Raw genomic sequence first — 6,337 nt, forward strand, 5'->3', positions numbered from 1 at the left:
AAGGAGCCGAATGAAACAAAAGTTTCACGTTCGGCTTTGAATTAGAGACGTTAAATCATAATGATGAATCAACGTCGACTATAACCCCTAGCCTTCCAAGCTAACGATGCGGGTTCGATTCCCGCTACCCGCTTATATCCTATCTCTCTATTTATTCTATTCGAATCTATCTTTTTTCTATTCTAGAATGAATCTAAATTTCTTAGTGAATTTGTTAATTATTCATTTTTCTTTTTTAACTTAGTTTTCGTTATTTATATTCAATTGAATTTGATTATTTATTTATTATTCTATTTTTTTTTATTCTATCTATCTATATCTATCTATAGATAGATAGATAGAATTCTTTTTTTCTTTAACCTTTTTTAAACTAAGGTTTAAAAAAAGGTTAAAGAAAAAAAGAGAAGCGTCCATTGTCTAATGGATAGGACAGAGGTCTTCTAAACCTTAGGTATAGGTTCAAATCCTATTGGACGCAAATAATTTGCCTATATATTTCCTTTTATTTCCGTATTTCTAAAAATAGAATATCTTGAATGATTTGAACTGAGCAAGAGCCACTAAAACTTTCTTTAGAAGAATAACTTATCTTATATATATATACAATTTATGCTTTATCCCTTTCTATATATAAATCTTTAATAATCATGAATTTCTTATTATTTTATTATTTATTTTATATTCGAATTAATATAATATTATTAATTATATTCAAATTAAAAGAAAAGATTTTAAAAGATAATAATTAGAAAATTGGTTAGTTATTAATCAATTTTTTTCTACTTGTTCTTGGAGTAAAAAGAGTTCCATCTGTTCTTGAATAACTTCCTTCAAAAGGGCTTCCGCTTCCCCAGTGAATGTCTTGGTAGAAGATATTATTTCTTTGAATTGGGGTTTATTCATTTTTAAGTAAGCACGTAACTCAACAAGAAATTTCCTTACCTGTCCAATTTCTAATGAATCAAGATAACCATTCGTTCCGGTATAAATAGTTATTATCTGTTCTTCTACAGTGAGAGGGGCTGATTGGGATTGTTTAAGCAACTCGCGCAATCGTTGACCTCTTGCCAATTGATTTTGAGTAGCTTTATCAAGATCAGACGCGAATTGTGCAAAAGCTTCTAATTCTGCGAATTGTGCCAATTCCAATTTTAATTTACCAGCTACTTGTTTCATGGCTTTAATTTGAGCCGCCGATCCAACTCTGGAAACGGAAATACCGACATTAATTGCCGGTCTGATTCCAGCATTGAATAAATCGGCGGATAAGAATATTTGGCCATCTGTAATAGAAATTACATTAGTAGGAATATAAGCTGAAACATCTCCCGATTGTGTTTCAACTATTGGTAAAGCAGTCATACTTCCTTCGCCTAGTTGAGAACTTGATTTAGCGGCTCTTTCCAAAAGACGCGAATGCAAATAAAAAACATCCCCTGGATAGGCTTCGCGACCTGGGGGTCTTCGTAATAGAAGAGACATTTGGCGATAAGCCTGTGCTTGTTTGGAGGGATCATCATAAATGATTAAAGTGTGACGTTCGCGGTACATAAAATATTCAGCCAGAGCTGCTCCTGTATAAGGGGCGAGGTATTGTAATGTAGCTGGAGAATCTGCTGTTTCAGCTACTATAATAGTGTATTCCATTGCTCCTCTTTCTTGTAAAGTAGTCACCACTTGAGCCACAGAAGATGCTTTTTGACCAACAGCTACATAAACACATATTACATTTTGTCCCTGTTGATTGAGAATTGTATCTGTAGCTACTGCTGTTTTACCCGTTTGTCTATCTCCAATAATTAATTCTCGTTGGCCACGACCTATGGGGATCATCGAATCAATAGCAATAAGTCCTGTTTGAAGAGGCTCATATACGGAACGTCTCGAAATAATACCGGGAGCGGGAGATTCGATTAATCGAGATTCCGAAGCTGAAATTTCTCCTCGACCGTCAATAGGTTTAGCCAAGGCATTTATAACACGACCCAAATAAGCCTCACTTACTGGTATCTGAGCAATTCTTCCTGTTGCTTTTACCGAACTTCCCTCTTGTATCATCAAACCATCACCCATTAATACAACACCAACATTTTTTGATTCCAAATTCAAAGCAATGCCTATAGTACCCTCTTCAAATTCCACTAATTCACCCGCCATTACTTCATCAAGACCATAAATACGAGCAATACCGTCGCCTACTTGAAGTACGGTACCAGTATTTACAATTTTTACTTCGGTATTATATTGCTCAATACGTTCACGGATAATTTTACTAATTTCATCTGCACGAATGGTTACCATGAATATTTCTTAATTTTTTTTTAGAAGAAAAAAATAATGCCTATACTCTATACTATAGTAGATATTATAGTAGAAGGACTAATCACTTATTTTTTTCTTTCATCGTCCCAAACATGCCAATATTAGCATTGACAGTACGTAAATGTAACTCGTTATTCAAGCAACTATTCAGAGTTTCAAGAGCTCCCTGTAAGGCTTGTTGTAAAACCCGTTGTCGGACTTGATTAATCACCCTTTGTTGTTCAAAATAAATGGTTTCATTTTTGTAATTTTCTAATTGTTCCAAAGTCGTATAAATTGAATTAATTAAATTTAATTTTTCTCGTTCTATCTCAGAATAGCCATTCACTCGAAACCGATCTGCTTCCGTTTCGACTTTCCTTAAGCGGGCCTGGGCTTTTTCCAGCTGTTGAACAGCTCTTTCCCGTAGTTCTTCTGAATTTCGAATAGTTCTTAAGATTCTCTGTTTTCGATTATCTAATAAATCATTTAATGAAAGTAGATTCTCTTTCCATTCATTTCAAAATGTCTATGATCTCTTCCCGAACCAAACATGAATCTTTCGATTCATTTGGCTCTCACACTCAATTACTTATGTTATGGGAAATTTTCTTATCTTTTTTTATGTAATGAGCCTATCCTCTCTTCTCTATTTATAAAAAAAAAGATTGAAAAAATATTTAAAACGATTACCAATACAAGACCAGAATATTCGGAGGACTCTTCTGACCAAAAAAATAATTGTCAGCAAAGTTGTTTTTTTTCTTCAAATCCAAAGAATTCTTATAAATTTATACATAGGTCATCGATTCCGCATTGTATAAATGGAGGGTGAAATTGAACGTTTTTACAATTTTTCACCGTAAAGAGGGTTCAAGCTGTTTTATCGACATGAGTGTTCTATATCGAAAAATTGTAAAAATTTTTTTGAAATCATTTCATTTCTGTATTAACATAGTGGTAGAAAGAGTACTACACTGCGTCTAGACTTCAAATTGTTTACTTTAACCATGGTAATAGTCCAAAATTTTGGGTTAATAGAGAATCAAAGTGGATTTACTAATGAATCGCGAAATGCTATGGTTCTTAAATATTTTTTTTTTTTCAAAAAATAAAATTTATTGAGAAGTAATTCGCGGGATTATGCACATTTTCTTAGTTATAACGAAAAAAAAAGTGCAATTGGTTGGATCCAATCTATTCTTTGAAATTAACAACTCGCACACACTCCCTTTCCAAAAAAAACCAATACACCTAGCACTACGCTTAGATTTATTGGATTTGTTGCTAAAATATCGGTATTAAACCCGAAACTTCCGGCGGATCGCCAGTAGCCCAAGTAAAGGAAAGAATCGGTTATATTTTTCATATGATCTCATCTCCTTTTATGGATAGACTAATTATCCTTCTACAATTCCTATTTTTTTATTTTTTAGTTATTTCTTTTTTATATGATATTTTTATTATATATAATAAAAATATCATTCTTTACTAAAAATTCATATTAATTATTAGTAATTATAAGTAATAATATGAATAGTAATAATATTCATTTAATAATAATAATATTCTATTAATACATATCTAAATATATATATCTATTTAGATATGTATATATTAATATATATATTATTTGAATTGATCAATCAATTGGAGGATTCCCTATAAGAATGATACTTAGTAGAATTCGATACCACTTCTTATGTCAATTACATAAATCTCTTATAGTTGTTTTTAACACTTTCGATAAATTTTATAAAACTAAAAAAGGGGGGCTAAAAAAGAGAAGGAAGAAGACAAATCAGAGTGAAATCTTAATATAATTCGACAAAGCAAGAACAGCAAAGCAAGTCCACGGAAAAAGGATATATATATTTATTTTTTTAAGATTAAACTAAACAAAAGGATTCGCAAATAAAAGCGCTAATGCTACAACCAATCCATAAATTGTTAAAGCTTCCATAAAAGCCAGACTAAGCAATAAAGTACCCCGTATTTTTCCCTCTGCCTCTGGTTGTCGCGCAATCCCTTCTACAGCTTGCCCTGCAGCAGTGCCTTGACCAACCCCAGGTCCAATAGAAGCAAGCCCGACGGCCAACCCAGCAGCAATAACGGAAGCGGCAGAAATCAGTGGATTCATGATAAGTTCCTCGCACCCCAAATAAAAAATAAATAATAATAAAGAAAAGAAATAGTTAATGATATAATCAACCAATAAATTATGACTTAATTACTCAATCACCAGGATTTATCCAGTTGAAATAATTAAGAATTCCGAATTGAAATAACAATAGTTATTGAACTATCCAAATTAGTTCGATATTCATTTTTTCTTTTCTATCCACGTAGTTTTTTTGTGAATCCATACAATTTTAGTTTTTATCTTACCCTAAATTTGGAACTCTTCTTTGAATTCTTCGTTCTTTTTTTTTTTGAATTTCTTACTATTCAATTCATAATTAGAGATGAAACGGAAGGACTTTGTTTTTTAAATCCCTATCGAAATTGACAGTAGTAGCAGGGCAATTTTAGATATATAATGTTAGTTTTTTTAGATATATAGTTAGTTCATATATAACTAGTTTATATATAATATCACATATACATGTATTTCTTCCATGCCGTAAACCAATTATTTGTGTTTTAGTTTCAATCAGATTCGAGAATCATTATTTGAAATCTAAAAAAAAAAAGAAGGAGTTGTTTTATAGTGATTGGATTATATATACCCAGTTTGACTTCCCCCACTCCTACTCTATTTTTTTTGAATCTTGGTTTTTTTTTGAAAATCCTTCTTTCATCCTTTTATTATTATCCGATATGGATATACAAAATCGAAATCAATTCGTTAGACTGAATTATTGCAGAGAAATATTGGAATTTGAGTGATAAAAATGTAATTCTTTTTTGAATTATCTTTTGGTCAATCGTTAAATTGAATGTGAATGAATGAAACGGGAATCTGTTCTAGTTCTATATAGCATATTTTTATCACATGTAAATATTATACTTTTCTAATATAGAATATCTAATATACTAATATATCTTAATCGAATTAGATATATATATCTAAATTCTATATATATAATCGAATCTAATATCTAATAATAGTAATAAATAATCTAATAATATATATAGAATAATATTTAATATGTTATAGTTATAATTGAATGAACAAAAAATGGAATGAACAAAACAAAATATAACAATACAAAAAAAAATATTCATTGGAGGAAAATCGAAATAGGTCAAACAAAAAGTCTTTTTAGGAAAACTAGGAAAAAGATCTTTTGGATGGATCTCTTTCCTAGTTTTTTTACAATTTTCTGGTAATCTTTTCTATTTTACTATTACATTAAATTGTATATTGATTTTATTTATACTTTATTGCATCTTTATTTTTTTTGGGGGGGGGGGGAGAATAACCCTTTTTCTTTATTATTATTCCAAATTTCTTTCTATTATATATGTTGTTCCCAAAATAGATTATCTTGAGCCGCAGTGTATGTGCGGTGGGCTAAACGAAAAAGACTTTTTTCGACAACTAGTCAATGATGGCCTTCCATGGATTCACCTATATAAGCCGCAGCTAAAGTAGCAAAAATAAGAGCTTGAATACCGCTTGTAAATAATCCAAGGAACATGACAGGTATAGGAACTACTAAAGGCACTAAAGAAACAAGAACAACAACTACTAATTCATCAGCTAATATATTTCCGAAAAGTCGAAAACTAAGCGATAAGGGTTTTGTGAAATCTTCTAAGATGTTAATCGGTAAAAGGATTGGAGTTGGTTGGATGTATTTACTAAAATAAGCTAATCCTTTTTTTGAAAGACCCGCATAGAAATATGCTACTGACGCAAGTAAAGCTAATGCAACGGTAGTATTTATATCATTTGTGGGCGCAGCTAACTCCCCGTGAGGTAACTGTATTATTTTCCAAGGCAAAAGAGCCCCTGACCAATTAGAAACAAAAATAAATAAAAACATAGTTCCAATAAATGGAACCCACGGACCATATTCGTCTCCAATCT

The 6,337-nt window shown here is 31.2% G+C and overlaps 1 non-coding gene across 1 annotated transcript; it reads left to right on the top strand.

Annotated features, from left to right (window-relative positions):
* Nucleotides 1–406: 406 nt before the first annotated feature.
* Nucleotides 407–478, top strand: TRNAR-UCU. The gene has a single exon. It is a non-coding gene; the product is annotated as a tRNA-Arg (tRNA).
* The last annotated feature ends 5,859 nt before the right edge of the window (nt 479–6,337 follow it).

The sequence above is a fragment of the Abrus precatorius genome, unplaced genomic scaffold (assembly GCF_003935025.1).
Source record: "Abrus precatorius isolate BTA unplaced genomic scaffold, Abrus_2018 Scaffold0, whole genome shotgun sequence".
In the NCBI taxonomy this organism is placed as follows: Eukaryota; Viridiplantae; Streptophyta; class Magnoliopsida; order Fabales; family Fabaceae; genus Abrus; species Abrus precatorius.